The 16,588-nt window shown below is 41.8% G+C and overlaps 1 protein-coding gene across 2 annotated transcripts in view; it reads right to left on the bottom strand.

Moving 5' to 3' along the window:
* LOC126538794 (4-pyridoxate dehydrogenase-like) overlaps nt 1-14,084 on the bottom strand; it is a 74,566-nt gene extending 60,482 nt beyond the window's left edge. For both annotated transcript variants that reach the window (XM_055074986.1, XM_055074987.1), the window contains exon 1: nt 13,994-14,084. The gene's annotated coding sequence lies outside the window, so the exon portion shown is untranslated. The remainder of the gene's footprint in view (nt 1-13,993) is intronic.
* Between the last annotated feature and the right edge of the window lie 2,504 nt (nt 14,085-16,588).

The following is a 16,588-nucleotide window of genomic DNA, read 5'->3' as shown; positions in this document are numbered from 1 at the left end:
ATTTTGAAGACACAATCAGCGATTTAATGATCTATACAATTATTGATTTCGAAAGTTAGCATGGCAGCCTTCTTGTGTCACAGAGATAGTCGCAAATAGCCACGCAGATGTTCCTTTGGCTAAATCCCAATGAAGAAGCCCCGAAGGAGATGATATCTTGAGCAGTTAAAAGAAATACCCAATTTTCGGAATGAAAATTCTAATTACTTCCTCTGATTTCTAAATGGACTGCATGCTATTAGAAATTGATCAATGTTTTCGGGTTCCTGGCAGGCCGGACACAGAAGGGACAGTGGCAGGCCAGACCTGTACAGGTAAAGATTTAATGGTGGCATGCGGCATCGTGATTCTGTTGTGTATATTTCTGATTTACGTGTGGGACACCATTTATTGTCCCATGAAAAGGCCAAATGATTAAATACCGACGTATTCATTTAAAATTTTGCAGAATCTTGGAAAAAAAGAACATTGTTTAAACCTAGCCTCAGTGACATAAGCTGAAGTAGGCATAACGGACATAGCTAGCCCCCCAAAAGACATCCGCGCAAGTGTGTCTGCCATTATATTTAAGAATATACCACGATGGCCTGGCACACATACCAACCGTGCCAGTCTTATGTCTGAGCGGTTTAATGATTTAATGCATTGGTTACAGTAGTGTCTGAAGATGAAGTGAGTGATGTGCATTCTGACAGCGAACTAGTCCCTATAATAACTGTTGAATAATTTGAAGGAAGTTTTCGAAGACCTAAGATGACGGCTGATAGATCAGCTAGACATATCGGTGTTAAATCCCGAAAGCGTTACGCATATGAGCAGGATAGTTATTCGGAGAAAATACCCACACCCGCTTTCGCCTCACTCTTTGACGCATCAGTCGCGATCACATAATCTATTCCCACTTGCGGTAAATGATCTTGTAGAATGCCACCTAAAGATGTAGTGGGCAGGAGTTTGGCATTCGATGGAAATATATCAAATTCAATCTTTATATTAGGCAAGGGCTTGTCTGGGCAAATGATCTCGTGTACATTAACGTTTGGTGGATCTAGCTCAGCTTGTGCAAACAAAACCTGAGGTCTATATAAGCGAGACCAATGCTCCTCAAAAAATGCCCTCATTTCACTAATAAATACAAATTGTGATCGTCTCAAAGAAGATTCATAAATGTTTAGGTACGTCTTCACTGTTAGAATGCGGAATCGGCCGGGAAGAGTAGGCAGTCATGCTTCTTGATATAAAACATTGTTAGCCCCACATTTCGGTAAACCAAGACAATTCCGTAGATCCTCCCGTTTCAGGGGGTTAATTTTGTAGGCTGGCCGACGCACCCAAATTCCTGTATGGGTAGAATATGCACACGATAAATCATTATTAGAGTATCCCCACGCGCTCAGCGTGATGTCAGCCAAGTCTGCTTGTCATGCCGACTGCATTTGCTCCTAGATTTAACATTATCAGATATTTCGCCAGCTCAGTTTTGCGTTGTATATTAAACCTAGATATTTGATAAAGTCAACTTACGGAATTACTTAATGACGGTATTGGAGAAAGATATTAAACGGTACATTCAATAGAAACACAATCAAGCAACTTTTGTGGACATTAAGCGACATTCGAATATCCGCAAATTAAGCTTCAAGCGTTCTTAAGTGTGACTGCAGTGTTCTTTGTAGTGAGTGAATATCACTCGCAGATGCGAAGAATGCTTTGTCGTCTGCATGCACATATACTTGTACGGTATCGCACAATAGAATTGGGCTTAATAAAACGTTAAACAAAATAGGAGAAAGGACAGATCCCTGGGAAACTCCTCTTGATTGATTTTAATTTTGCTTCAGCAAGCCACGTTGGGAACAATAAACTTTCATATCCTTTAAAAATTCATTTGGCCAATTTTTAATATACCGAGGAAAACTCATGCTGTTTAAATCGTTCAGGAGTATGACATGCTCTACGCTGTCGTATGCTTTAGCTAAATTCAAGGGTCACTGAAGCTCCATACTGCCACCCGTGTCGAGCAAGCTTAATGGGTCCCTCTAAATCGATCTAGGTTTAAATCCAATCCGACATGGGCTTAAGAATGTGTCATCACTTAAGACATTTCAATATACGAATGCGCAGTAGCTTTTCTATTACATTTTATAACATTCGAAGTTAGTACGATTGGCCTTATATTACCTATATTCATTCCCGCTCCTTGCTTTTTTACGCAGGGGGATTATTTTTGCGAGTTTCCAGTCAGGAGGTCTCCATGCGTTCATTAAGGATTAATTCATTGTATTTGATAGGTCTTGCGGGGAGAGGTCCAACAATATTTTCAACATGCCTGATGCAATGCCACCTGGACCCGGAGCTGTGCCAGGGGGCAGCCGAACAATGTGCTGAAGCTCTTCCGTTGTTACCTCTCAGAACTCTTGCCCTGCCAGAGCCCCTACGAAGTTTACCAGCAGCTGAGTTGTAAAGCACGGCCCTAACGCTTTAGCAATTTTATCTAATGATTATGAATTAATGATTAAGGAATTTTATCTAACACTCCCGAGGTTAGCTCTAGTAGTAACACATAAATACCCAAGAAAGTGGATTGGGAAACGGCGCCGCGGTAGCTCAATTGGTTAGAGCATCGTATGCGTAATGCGAAGAGGTGGCATCGTTCCCCACCTGCGATAACTTGTTTTTTTCATCCACTTTCATTACCATTTATTTATCATTTCTTTAATTCAATTAGTAAGTACAAATAATTTCCCCTATGTTGTCGTTGATGTCCTTGTTTGTTGGCTTCTCATGATATGAATAATAAAAAAACGGGCCCCTTGGTTAACCCCCTTTCTTCTCGTTGAAATAGTACGAATGTTGTGTTTGACGGATGATAAATGTGAATTTTGCTTTCAATAAATAAAGCCTTTAAAAACGAAGTTAATTATTCTTGCGTTCCAGTGTGCCATACTATCGTTACCCGTGACGTTTCTCACAGGCCTCATATAACTGTACAAGACAACAGCTTCATTTTGGTGCAAATGGATGCAAGGTTCATTGTTACGTGTGACAATGTGTGACAATGTGTGACAATGAAAGTTGGTGTAGCTCAATCGTTCTGTAGCACTGTCACTGTTAGTGCTTCACGTTTCGTTGTGTTCCTCGTTTTCCTCTAACTTCGTTTGTCACTGTGCCTGTAACAGCATAACCAAATGGCGATGATGATACCTAACCCTCGTTTTCTCCATATTTTCATGCGTCATACAAGGTTCGTATTTGGTTTGTCTCACGTCCTCGATCATTTGGCGAAGCTACGGGGCACGTTATGGGTAATGTGCAGGGCGATGTTAAAGATGTTGATGAAGATGTGGCGTTTTCGGCGCATGAGCCACACGTGACCAAACAGCGCGGAAAGTGGGTCGCCTAATTTTTGTATTTTTAATAAATGACGTACGCAAGGGCTTCGCAGCGTTACGACTGTCTTTTGCGAGTAGCGCCATATTTAAACCGCTGCCATGGCGCAAATAGAAAGACCGCTCAGATCAAAATGAGCGAACAAGGGAGGAACGCCGTGGGAAATATGCCGGCGAGTTTAATGCATCTGGATCACGTGGAATAATTACAGTCCTTGTGAAAGATTCCTTTAGAAAGTGCTCCAAAAGCGTTATAAGGTTTTCTTGCGTTATTACGTTATATTCCTCATTGTCCCGAGGGAGCTTCTAGTTACGCAATGTCTTTATTTGGCGAAATTTAAGAAAACATAACAGGTTATGCGCAGACAATGTTCTTAGTGCACGACCTAATTGTGGCCTTTGAAAATAATGGCGTATGTAACTGCTCCGGAGCGTTACGGGCGATGCGAATGAGCGACGCACTTTACGAGAGACGCAAAACATAGCCCGTTGGCCTGGCATAACTGCATGTGCCACCAACATCAAATTTCGCGAACGTGAGGTTAGCTCCTTGGAAGATTTTCATGGGAGCTTAATTGCATGTGGATCAACTAAACCCTTTGACAACGTTCCTTCCTGACTAGTTCGAAAATGTTATAAGACCATTTTACGCTATGTCTCCCAATGCGCCGAGGCAACTCTTCGTTACACAAAGTTTATATTCTGCAAACATAAGGGCCACTTTATGGATTATATGCGGACTAGGATTAAAGTGTTTGACTTATCTGTGGTCATTGCAGTTATGCTGGATAATAAGATCCGGATTATTAAAAGACAGTTTTAGAAGGAACGCTTCTAAATGTTCTAGGATATTTTTAGTTCGCTTTTGTTCGCTAAAAAGAAAGAGAAAACGTGATATGATATGGGTACCAAATTTCTCTTCTGCTGATGATGTTGCTATCTTAGACAGACTAGAGTTAGCTTATGACGAACTCCGTTACAATGCTCAGAACACCTTGTTTTATTTTAATGTCATGTGGTTAAAATTTAAAAATACTGTGCATGAAATACCGTGCAAGAAAGTAAATGATTCCAATCCTTGGATAACTCGAGAAATAATCCATCTCAAAAGGAAAATTATTCGTTTCAAAATGTCTGTTAAGAAAAATTGTAGAGCGAACATGCGCGAACAAATTTCTGTACTTTCCCACCGCCTCAAAGTTAAAATGAAAGAACGACGAAATTTTTACGACGTTCGTAAGCAATCTTTCAAGAGAATCACCCATGCGGTTTGGGCAAGCTGTAACTCCGAGGACATCAAGTAATGACATCTTCAGTATAAAAGGAATGTGAATCTCGGATCCTAGCGTCATTTCTTATGTTTTTAACGAGCATTTCGAATATCTATCCACTTGCGACGATAAATAATGACCGGAATTTCCTAAATGTAAGACACTTCTTCCTATTGATGACTTGGACATCTCAGAATCCGGTGTTTTCGATCTTCTGCAAATAAATGAGCGGAAGACTGCTGGCCCTGACAACATACTCAATGCTTTCTTGAAGCGATATGCACAATGTACTTCAAGAATTATTGTTCTTATATTTAATGAATCGCTTCCCTCTGGTACTTTACCCGCTGACTGGACTCAACCTAAAATTAAACCTCTATGGAAACAAGGCAACAAATAGATGATCGGAAACTACCGCCCAATAGCTCTTACGAGTACATGCTCTAAATTACTTGAACACACTATTCACAAGCACATCGCAATACTTCTTGGATAACATGGTTTTAGAAGTTTTTCTACCACAACTCAGCTCGTTGAAATGTCTCATGACTTCGCTTTGGCCATTAATAACCGAACACAAATACATGCAATTTTCTTAGGCTTCGCCAATGTCCTCGATAAGATCTCTCATTCTAAACTATTTAGAAGCTGCATCTTACGTTAAAAAATACACAGTTTTGTAGCTGGATTGAGTCTTATCTTGCTCCAAGATAGCAGTAGGTCCTTTTTAATAATACACCCTCGAAAATGCTACAGGTGGACTCAGGAGTACCACAGGGTTCAGTGATTGGACCGTCGTCATTCTTGCTTTGCATTAATGATATTGTCGACAATATAATGATCCCGATCCGGTTGTATGCTGATGATTGCGTTTTGTATTCGGAGGCAAGTTCTGTTAATGATCAGCGAAAGCTCCAATCTCACGTCGACAAATCGATGCATTGGTGTGGGGCGTGGCAGATGTTTGTTAATTACCATAAATGTGTATTTATGTCCGTAACTAATAAGAAACATCTTTTAACCTTATCGTACACAGCTAATGAAAACCTACTGCTTCGTGTTAGGGATTTAAATACCTCGGTCTACACTTCAGTGATGATCTCAAATGTGATCAGCATATTACTCGCATGTGTAATAAGGCAATGACTAAACTTTATTTCTTGAAACGTTCTCTTCTTGATGCTTTCGAATTCTTCCTGCAGGTATTTGTTTCGATTACAGAGATGCATTCTCATGCAAAACTATACAAAAACCGAAGAAAGGCCCCAAACCTTAGATCACCAAACAGCTCTTCACAATGACCACAAAGAAAAATGTCATGTATCAAAAGTTTTTACAAAATCGGGATCCTGAGGATTTCACAAAGTTCTAGTCTTTTCGTAATAGACTAAACGGTACGTTGCGAAGAGCCCTGGACCATTACCAAACAACCATTTATAGTGCTATCAGAGACCAAAAGATACTATGGAGTAAATTAAACTCCCTATTAGGCTGCTTATCCCTATGTGGGTAAAACACTTGGGATCACTTTTAATGGATTTATGTTGTAGGATCCAGACCCTGGTACCCCTGACAGTGTGATTCTCGAAGGTAGCAGTTGTAGTGGCGTATAACGTGCAGATAAATTTAGTGACCATTTCGCATCGTTGGTGAATAGCGCGCATGATTTTGGGTCACTTTATGGTATGAAGAACCACCTTAATAGTGTATGTCTTCCTTGTTGTAGTAATGCCTAACTGTCCATTTTTAAACAAATGAAAATTATCAAAAGTGAAGACCCATGTGGTTTTACAAATGAAACCTATTGTCTGTATTACTGACGAAATTAACCCTGTACTAACTAACATATATATTCTGCATTCATAATTGGAAATGTTTGCGCTAGAAATGAAGGCGAAAGTTGTTATACATAAATGAGGCTTCGAAAACTCAAGTAAGTACAAACTTGTTTCGCTCTTACCCACTTTCTCTAAGGGTAAGGAGGCAATAATTTTTAGCGTATTTCTAGTTTTTTCAAAAGATTCCACCTGATCACAAAAACGCAATTTTGCTTTAGGTACCAATCATCCACAGAGCTGACACTATTAAGACAAAAAAGATGTAACTATAAGAAACATAGGAAATGGAAGCGTTGCACTAGGAATTTATGTAGATTTCTCCAAGGCCGTCCACATGATAAAGCACAAGACAATCATTCAAAAGCTTTCTACATATGGAGTAAGAGGGGCGACACTCGATCTCATCACCAGTTAGATCAGCGACCGCGTTCAATATGTGGCAATCGGTAATTCAAAATCAGATTAAGAAGCACAATAGACATGGCGTACACCAGGGCAGCATCTTCGGGCCTTTGTTATTTAATATTTACGTTAATGATTTAGTGAGCATAGACAGCGAAGTAGAATACGTCATCTACGGGACGATACAACAGTATTTATGTCAGTAACTGACGCCCACAGCGTCATCGGCAAAGTGAACGTAGCATTAAAAATACCAAGCGTGGTCTCTTAAAAACGCTCTTTTCATACGCACAGGCAGCACAAGAACACTCTTATGCATAGCAAAAAACGTGTCGTAAACAGTCAACCACTCTCTTACTTAGGGAAACAATTTTATCGATATAGCTGGTGAAGTTAAAACACTTGTGATCACTTTTAACTGATTTATGTTGTAGGAGTCAGACATCAAAAACATGGCAGGCAAACTGTAGCGGACTTTGGGCATTTCAAGATTTCAAAACATGTTGTCTCAGAAAACGAAGCGGCTGATAGAATTTGCTCGATTTGAATCGCACACAATATACGACCACATCATGTGGATAACTACCTTGTTAAAAAAATAAATTAATTATTTACACTGCAAAATAACGTGTTAAGAGATATTGCAAATGTACCTTCTGTAGCTTCTTTCGTACCGCTATACTCAGTTTTACATGTCAAGAAAGTAAGTGCTCTTTATCCTATGCGTATTGCCTGCCTGTATAAGGCGCAAGTTTGGCACAGAATTACTTCTTTTTTATCGAAAACTGCAAAATTACAGAGGAACCCGCTCCACTCTACAACACTCTCCACGAATTCTAGTATATCCTACGGCCACGCACAAATCATAGAATACAAACACTGAAGTATGCTCTTCCGTCAACTCTAAATAACCATATTTCAATTATTAGTCTATTATAAGCCTTTCCTATAAAAACTTTAAGCAAATAGATTTTGGTGATTTCATTCTGCAGTTCCTATAGTTGTCGGATTTATCTTTACTTTTAAATTTCAGTCTGTTATTGCTGTATTAGCTGAAAGTATTGCTGGCTATATACTTATTGAGTTGATCACCTGTCTGCACGCAACTACCTGGTGTACTTTCGGGAGATGGGAGCTTTGTCACGCCGCGATACATTGTCTTTCTTTTCCGTCTTCTTAGCCATATCTGGATCAAACAAAGACTAAAAATGTGTTGGGTGATGTGTAGGCAAAATTCACAGAGGGGGGGGGGGGGGGGGGGGAGGGTCAATTTTTTTTTTTGCAGTAAATTAGGTACTCAAGCGCTCCAGAACGTTATGAGTGTGTCATAGTCTATGCGTGCGTTAAATTCTGTGTATCAATTTCTTCTTTCGAATGCTTGAACGAAACAGCTTCGCTAGAAATTGAGTTTGGTACTACAAGTTCGGCATAATATTGAGAATTAAACCAGTCAAAGGACGAAGGACAGAGGACAGACGTGACACACACGATGACTGGACACGTTAAGTGTCACCTGTGCTTTACTGTGAAAAAAAATGGTCTTCCTGGAAAACTAAGCGAGCATGCGCAGCTCAAGAGACAAAACAAACACAAACCAACGTTGATCGCGAGATAAACCTAGTCGCTAGCTCCAGTGCGATAGGAAACTAGAGAGAGGCAGAGAGGAATATAGGAAGGCAGGGGTGTTAACCAGTCAAGATAAGAAACAAAGTTCCTTCTGCGTCAATGGGATAGATGTTGCGCTTAGGCAATTATCGCCCTTGCATCGACCTGCCTGTGTGAACGCCTGTGATTGGAACGCCTTTTCTGTTACTTGTTTCCTTTCTTCGCTCTTTTTTTTTTCCTTTTTCTTTTCCCCTGTTTTCTCCTCTCGCTCTTTGTCGTCTTTACAACCCCTAAATCCCCCACCCCAGTGCAGAGTAACAACACGGAAACTCGCCTCTGGTTAACCTACCTGCCTTCCCTCTCTCTCTCTCGCTCTCTCTCTCTCTCTCTAGTTTCCTATCACACTGGCGCTAGCTACTTGGGTCATCTCGCAAGCAACGTTGTTTTGTGTGGGTTTTTGCTCTTGAGCTGCGCCTGGTTTTTCTGGGAGACCGGTTTTTTCAATAAAGCACAGTTTTTAGTTCACTCGTTGTGCGTGCTACGTCTCTCCTCTGACCTTCGTCTTTTGACTGGTTTAATTCTCAAGATTATGTACCAACTGACCCAGATCGCTACTCTTCCACAATTTCGCACAAACCTGCTGTAATTTTTTTTCTTAGTTCTAAATTATTACTGATTCCTTCTGATGCTGGCTGCTTTCCTGAATTTACGTGTTTTTCGCCTTTCCATATTATTCTTTATCGGCCCTGAAAATTCTATTCCAAATATGACTTGTAATAACCCGCCCAGTTTTATGCCAAATCCCCCATTATGGGTTTTAAGCAGAGATTTATTGGGTAGTAACAGCAACGTCCACAGCGGAGCTCCGACGATGCATTGCTTCAGACAGTGTCTAAACCTTTCGATGACTCTCCGCACAATGGACATGAAAGCACGACGTCGTGACGTTTCAGGCAGCTCAGTGCGATCCCTGTTGCAACAGAAAAGGTTAAAACTGGCTCATGGCATCTTCATAGCAGCACAAGAGATCCCGCTAAAGGAAGTGCAATTTTGGGTAACACCGGCCCTGCAACAGACAATTGGCGTCGACCTTTACATTGTTACACTGGATGTGGCACTCTTTTACTGCGGTGGTTGTCGTGGACTGTTCCCTGACTTTAACTCATGCTTGATTTTAACAACTACTTGGGGAAGCGTCAAAGCGAAAGTCCAGCAGCTCCGCGGTGATCCAGACGTACCGTGAAAGTTGCCTGCACTGGCGACCTATTGGCTGTCACGCAGTCGTCATCACATTTTGAACTTCCCGCGTCGTCGTTCGTAGATTCATCGAAACCGTCGTCATCGTGTCCTTGTCGCCATTTGTCGTGCTAACGACGTGGTTGCTCGCTTTCGCCACTGTCTTTCTCAAAAGGACCAGTTACCGCTGAATCGAATCGCTATTGAGGACTTCTTTCGAGTGACATTATATATTCCTTCTTTTTTTCATCACAGGGCGAACGGCGTGGAAGTTTAGTATGAAATGCGGCACACATTTCACTTAAAGCTTGACAGGGGGTTGCTCTATATACTAAGAAATTCCTGGGTGGTGGATGCTGGATGGTGGAGCCTTTTTCCTTAGCCTTTCTTGCACCTTGCTTGAACCATGCCGAGTGAAACTGGCAAATCGAGAGATGAGTTACGAAAAGAATTCAAAAAGGAGATCACAGCTGTCCGCAGCGCTCTTGAGAGAGACATAAGAAAGGAAACAAAGTATATGGCTAAAACTGTAGAATATTGCAGCAAGCAGTTCAATGACATTGCAACTGAAATTGCTACCTTCAAGGAAGAGAACAAAGCCCTGAGAAATAAGAATGTTGTTCTGCGTACCGACCGAGATGCATGGTCGGAAAGCTTGGTGGACCTTGAGCAATATCCTAGAAATAGACATATTGAGAACAAGGGGCTTCCAGTGGCTGACAGGGAAGACTTAACGACGGTACTGCAGAAAATGATTGATGTTTTGGAAGAGCCAATAACCAAGGACGACATTGAAAAATGCCACCGTGTAAAAACAAGGAATTCTTCTTGCCCAAATGTTGTCGTGCAGTTTCAGAGTCGTGCAAAACGAGATGCTGTCTTGCAAAAAGCAAGAAAGACTAAGATGACTAAGCGCAGTCTTGGCTACAATGACAACAACGCTGTTTATGTTAATGAGAATTTGTGCCCGCACCCTTAGAGACTAATGGGTAAGACAATCGCGCAAAAAAGGACAAAGCATGGGGGTTTGGCTGGGCTAAGGATGGGCAAATTCTCGCCAGGAAAGACGAGATCAAGCGGGTCGTCAGGATTGCTTGTGACGGTGACTTAGAAAAAATTTACTGAAGTTTATATATTGCACAGACGCAAAAAGGAAATTAGCTTTTGAAATGGCTCCACAATTTCTTACAACTACTGATGTTAACTCTCTCTACCCGGGTAATCAAATTCTTTCGTCGTTTTTACATTTCAATCTTCGATCGCTCTGCAACAAACAGGATGAGGCGGTGACCTTTCTTTACACTTTAGATTTTCATTGCGGTATATTCATGATAACTGAAACCTGGTACCGGGATAATTCTATGCATCTGAACATCCCGCGTTACAATAACACAGAACAGGCAAAACAGAAGAGGAGGTAGTATTCTGATAGCTGAAAAAGAGCCTTTTAAGTGATACTTAATGCCGGAATTTTCCCAAATGCATGATGACTACGAAATCTTGTCTTTAAAGTGTGGTAAGTACGTATTCTCTGTCTTATATCGTCCTCCAAGTGGTAGTGTTACAACCTTTTTCCAGTTTTTTTATGCCTTCTTATCTTACATTACAGAAAACAAGCTCTTGATAGGCTTGGGTGGCGATATAAACATTGATTTTCTTTTTGTAATCGTCACCTGAACAACGTGAAAGGCAGAGAGTGTTGGAATGCAATAGGTACGAGAGCATACGTGACCACTCATATCCTACATCCCTTGACGCCTTTATTACCAACGCATGCGAACAAAATTGTATGTCAGGAGTCATATGCACGCAAATCAGTGATCGTCTACCTACTTTTCTTTTTCTTAAGCAATCAGGTAGAACGCATAAACAAACGTCTTCTCTAATGAAATACCAATCCATTAACGAGGTGACACTGAGTAACTTTTGTGCCAGACTCGCCCATACGAACTGGAATTTCATATATGAAATCAACGATGTAGAAAGTGCTTATGATAATTCCATTTCCACTATCAGAGCGGTATATGAGGAATGTTTTCCCACCAATTTACTAAAAGCCCAGAAAGGCACGTAAACCATGGATAAATAAAGAATGTTTGAAACTTATACAGAAAAAAGACCGTCTTTATGAGCTTTCCCTTCAAAGCAGAAATCTTGCTCTATTTAGGGTGTATCGCAATAGGCTTACGTTACATCTGAGACGAGTGAAGAACGACTACTTGCATGAGTTGTTTAACAACGATATCCTAAAAAGAAGTGATTTAAAATAGAATCGACTAGATCATAATTTAAATCCCAATGAAGACAGTGCTAACATGGAAATTGATATTGATGAAACTCTTTCTGGCAGAAGGCTTGCAAATTGTTTCAATTATTATTTTGTGTCCTTGGTCCATAGTGCACATAATCCTGCTTGTCTCAACTACCTAAACCCACAAAACCCTCAAACTGCTTTTTTATTACTTACAAATCCCAATGAAATCCAAAGCATATATCTGGACATTCGAAACAGCAGATCAGGATATGTATCTGATTTTTAGATTCTACCTTTTAAGCGTGCTATTGATATTCTCAGCCCTATCTTAGCTCATATATTTCATTACTGTTTCAAAGGTGGTATTTTTCCCAAGAATATGCAAAATGCTAGAGTGACTGTAATTTATAAAGGTAGAGATAGAAATAATTTAGCAAATTACCGCCGAATATATATACTTCCAATATTTTCAAAGTTTCTAGAAAAAGTAATACACGTACGAATGCCAAATTCTTGCGAAAAGCATCACTTGATAACGCTCAGCCAGCGTGGTTTTCTAAAATCCCATTCCGCCGAAACGGCGCTTTTAACTCAAAAAGAACTTATTCTAAATTGTTCTGAACAAAAGGAATAAGCATTGGGTATATATGTGGACTTTTCTAAAGCATTCGATAGGGTTAAACACTATACATTACTCGTCAAATTTCGTGTATTTGGTTTCCGGGGTGTGTTCTTTAACCTTATAAGATCGTATTTAACATCCCGTCATCAACAGGTAGTAGTCAATCGTCAATATTCGGATAATAAATTCCCGCAGGTGTTCCTCATGGAAGCATATTAGGCCCACTACTATTTAACTTATATATTAATGACATTGTTAACATTAGCGATAAACCTACTTTCGTTATACATATTTAGAGGAACATGCGTGTCGGACATTTGAAACCAAGCTAATGATTGCTTACGTTTATTACACCAATGGTCCCTATAAAATTCGCTCCCTATCAGTGCTAATAAAACCAAAGCTGTATTGTTTAGACCCCGGAACAAGATTATTGAAACTCATGCTACTGTTCTTAAAATAGGATCTAACGTTATAGAAACGGTACCTCGTGTAAAGAGCTTAGGTGTTCTCTTTGAGGAACAGCTGCAGGGGAATGATAATGTTGAGTCTGTTGCAGTGAAATTTTCAAAGAACGGTAGGGATCCTTTCGAAATTCAGAAATTTATTTCCTCAGTGTATCAAAAAACTATTATATTTCTCATTGTTTTACTCTGTCCTTAACTATTCTTTTCTGGTATGGGGTATCTTTATCCGACACTAACAAACTAGACGCAATCGAAAAACGTGCTGCACGCAGCATTGCCAGTGCTGCATTCTATTTCCCCTCCAAACCTATTTTTGAAGCAGTTAACATAATATCCATAACAGAATTGTACAATAATGTGCAGCTTAAAAGATATAAATTTAACATTAAACAAAATGGCTTTCTTGTTAAGCTAATTTAAAACATAAGACGTACACATATGATTCCCGAGCCGCTGGTGATTGGTTTATACCAAAAACACGTGCGAATTGCGGTCGGCAAATGATTTCTTATCGACTACCCTCTCTATTAAATTCATGCAATGACTTTGCACGCTAGCAGAGTGATTTGTGTTTGCCTCCGCGTGTAAATCAACCCTAGAGAGCAAGTTTTAAATGCTTTTCTTTTGGTTGCTGTATAAATGCTTTGCCGTTGCTCTATAAATGGCTACTTTGTAGTTATTACTTATGCTCGTATAAGCCAAGTTTTTTGTAGGGTGCGTAGACCTTCATCAAGCCTGTGAGAGGCTTTTTCTCTACGTCCCCATCATCATCTTCATTACGTAAATAAAGTTTTTCTCACTCTGTCAAACATTCCTGCTGTTGCATCGCACAGTATCACGGCCGCTGGATTGACAGTATATACGAAACGCGTGCGCTCGTGGTAGATCAGTAATAGAAACAATACGCACCAGCACCGGCGATATCACCCAAGTGCATTCGCATTGCTGGGGGCCAGCATCGCCCAGTGGCGACGCGACAACTGAGGGACTGCTTCGCGCACGCTATATTCGGAGCGCGAAAACAATATCACAATAGCAAGCTCCATCTTCTTGGAGCGCAGCAACGTCTTCGTGTTTGCACTTGTTTTCTCTGCGGCTTGTTTTTTTTTTTCGCTTTCGTTGTCTTCCATTTCTTTTTGTTAACATCGTTATAACTTCCTCTTGTTCGTTGTTTGTTGAGTTGTTTTTTTTCTAGGGGGGGGGGGGGGGGTACCCACTCTTGTTAACACACAAGCCTCCCGCGACCTCACGCTGTAAAGCAAGAGGTAGCGGGATCAAAGAGCGGTCGTGGTGGCCGCTATTTTGATGGCGCCGAAATGCAAAAAACGCCCGTGTACAGTGCTCACGGAATGAAACGCGTCAATTTAGGGCTAAGTAATGCGCATACTTTCGCTTCAACCGGCTGCAGTTCGTGTCACATCGACGTATATCTGGCGCGTACACTTACATCGGAGCCCTCGTCACCTTTGGTGACCAAATTCCTAGCGACATGACATTGTGCTCTAGCGTACTTTGCACATATGTAGGGTTGTACTAAATGCTCCGTGTCCTATTTCAATCCGTGAGCACTGTACATCGCCTTTCGTGCACGGTAAAGAACCCCGGGAAGCCAGATTAATTCGTAGTATCCAGCTACGGCGTGCGTCACAACCAGGGGCCCTATAACGTAAAACTGTGCCATTATGTTTTTATTCCAATCTCCTGACGTCAAATTTGCGCAACCGCCGACGCAAGCATCGGGCGTTAACCCGCAGGATTGTCTAAACAAAGGAGGTCACATTTGTTTTGCTTTAAACTCAATAACATATTGCCTGCACTGAGCGGCTTGTCTTATCTAATTGGCTTACAAAAGGCGAGGTGCACGCTCAAGTGGAGAGGGATTCGATGGGGCCGAGCCAGTTCACTGAAAATCGATAACCGTATGAAGAAGGTGGTGCCGGCGTCTGCGATTGATGCGTTTTCCCGTACTTAGCTTGCGGTGTCTCGTCTGAAATCGCGGGGGCATGCAACGGAAGGTCAAGTATGCCGCTAAAAAGGTTCATCAGCAAAAAAAAAGTTAGCTCAGCGAGGCCGTAAACGTGCCGAAAGTCCTCGAAAACGTTACACGGCCACACAAAACGTTTTATTGTACTCAAATAAACCCATGCTCCGCGGCATGTGTGAGTAGCCAGAGCCTGAGCGATCGGCGGCAGCCATCTTTTATTCCTTTCGGAACGGGGCAGCCTGCGGTTATGCAGAGAAAGATTCAGTTTTGTTCGGCATATTATTGCACCTTTAACGCGTACACGTCACTTTGACGCTGTGAGTTTTCGCGCTTTTGTGACGTCGCGTAACAGGCTGGTGAAGTGGGTGCAGTCCGAAAACTATTAACCAATAGCCGAGGGCTAATGGCGAAAAGGCGTCCAATCTGAAATAACTATTTTTCTTTTGTTCAGTTCAATCATGCATAATCAGAGTGTACACGTCATTTTGGATGGGGAGCTATCGCGGTTTGCGTGACGTCGTGTGACTGACTCGCGAAGTGGGGTGACCCAGAAAAGTTTTTGACCAATCGCGGAGGGCTGATTGCAGAATTGGAATAGAAAAGTTTAGAATAGCTTTACGTGATAGCGCCCCAGATCATGGTTTTGACGCGGAAAGCACCAGAATTTAGTTTACTTTTTTCAAGCTTGGTGATTCATCCCGTGGCTGATGACAAGCGTTGTATCTTTAAATGATTGTTCTTTCTCGATATCTTGGACAGGCTAAATGCCTGCAACAATACAGGCACTGTTGATTAAAAAAAAGTCGCAGTTTCGCCAGGAAGGCGAAGCTTCGATTGCGATAGCAAATTAGTAGACAGCTATACGACGTAAGGATAGTAGTTTTATCGGCTGTACAAACTTAGAAACATTCGCTTGCTAACTAAATTAACAAGCATGGCGTCAGCGCGCACATGCAAACGTGAACACATCACACTCGATGACCGCGGACACTCGCGGTCAAAACGCTAGCGTATGAAAGCGTGGCAGCAGCTGCGAGCCAAGTGACCTTCGTGCTGTCTATCACTTCAACGGAAACTGAGGCGAGAACACAGCACACGCAAAACTACGAGCCGTCGGCCTACCAATACTCTGGCCCCAAAGCAGATCGCTTTCTAGATAAAGCCGGCGCGACCAGGCGTGGCCGCGTATTGCTGCCGAAGTACAACGCCCTACCCCCACCTCCCCTCCCCCTGGTTCCCTGCGCGCAACGGCAGAGGGCGCTTCATCCCCGCTTTCCTCCCTTGAGCACGCGAGATTGAGGTGCGATCGTCGGTTACCCTGGCGCGTGGTCGCGAGATCCGCAGATGCTACTGGAGAACAGCGCCGCCCCCCCTCCCTCCCTCCCTCCTATACCTCCGCGGCATTTTTGCGCGCCAGATTGAGCCGTGATCGCCGGCTCCGCGTGCGTCTATTTGTCGTACAAAAATCCCTCACGTGACCTAATCCTAGGTGCCTAGGGACAGCATCGTTTAGGGATTTT

The sequence above is a fragment of the Dermacentor andersoni genome, chromosome 8, assembly GCF_023375885.2.
Source record: "Dermacentor andersoni chromosome 8, qqDerAnde1_hic_scaffold, whole genome shotgun sequence".
NCBI lineage: Eukaryota > Metazoa > Arthropoda > Arachnida > Ixodida > Ixodidae > Dermacentor > Dermacentor andersoni.
Note: the sequence above shows the minus strand (reverse complement) of the source record. Positions and strands in the feature narration are given on the sequence as shown.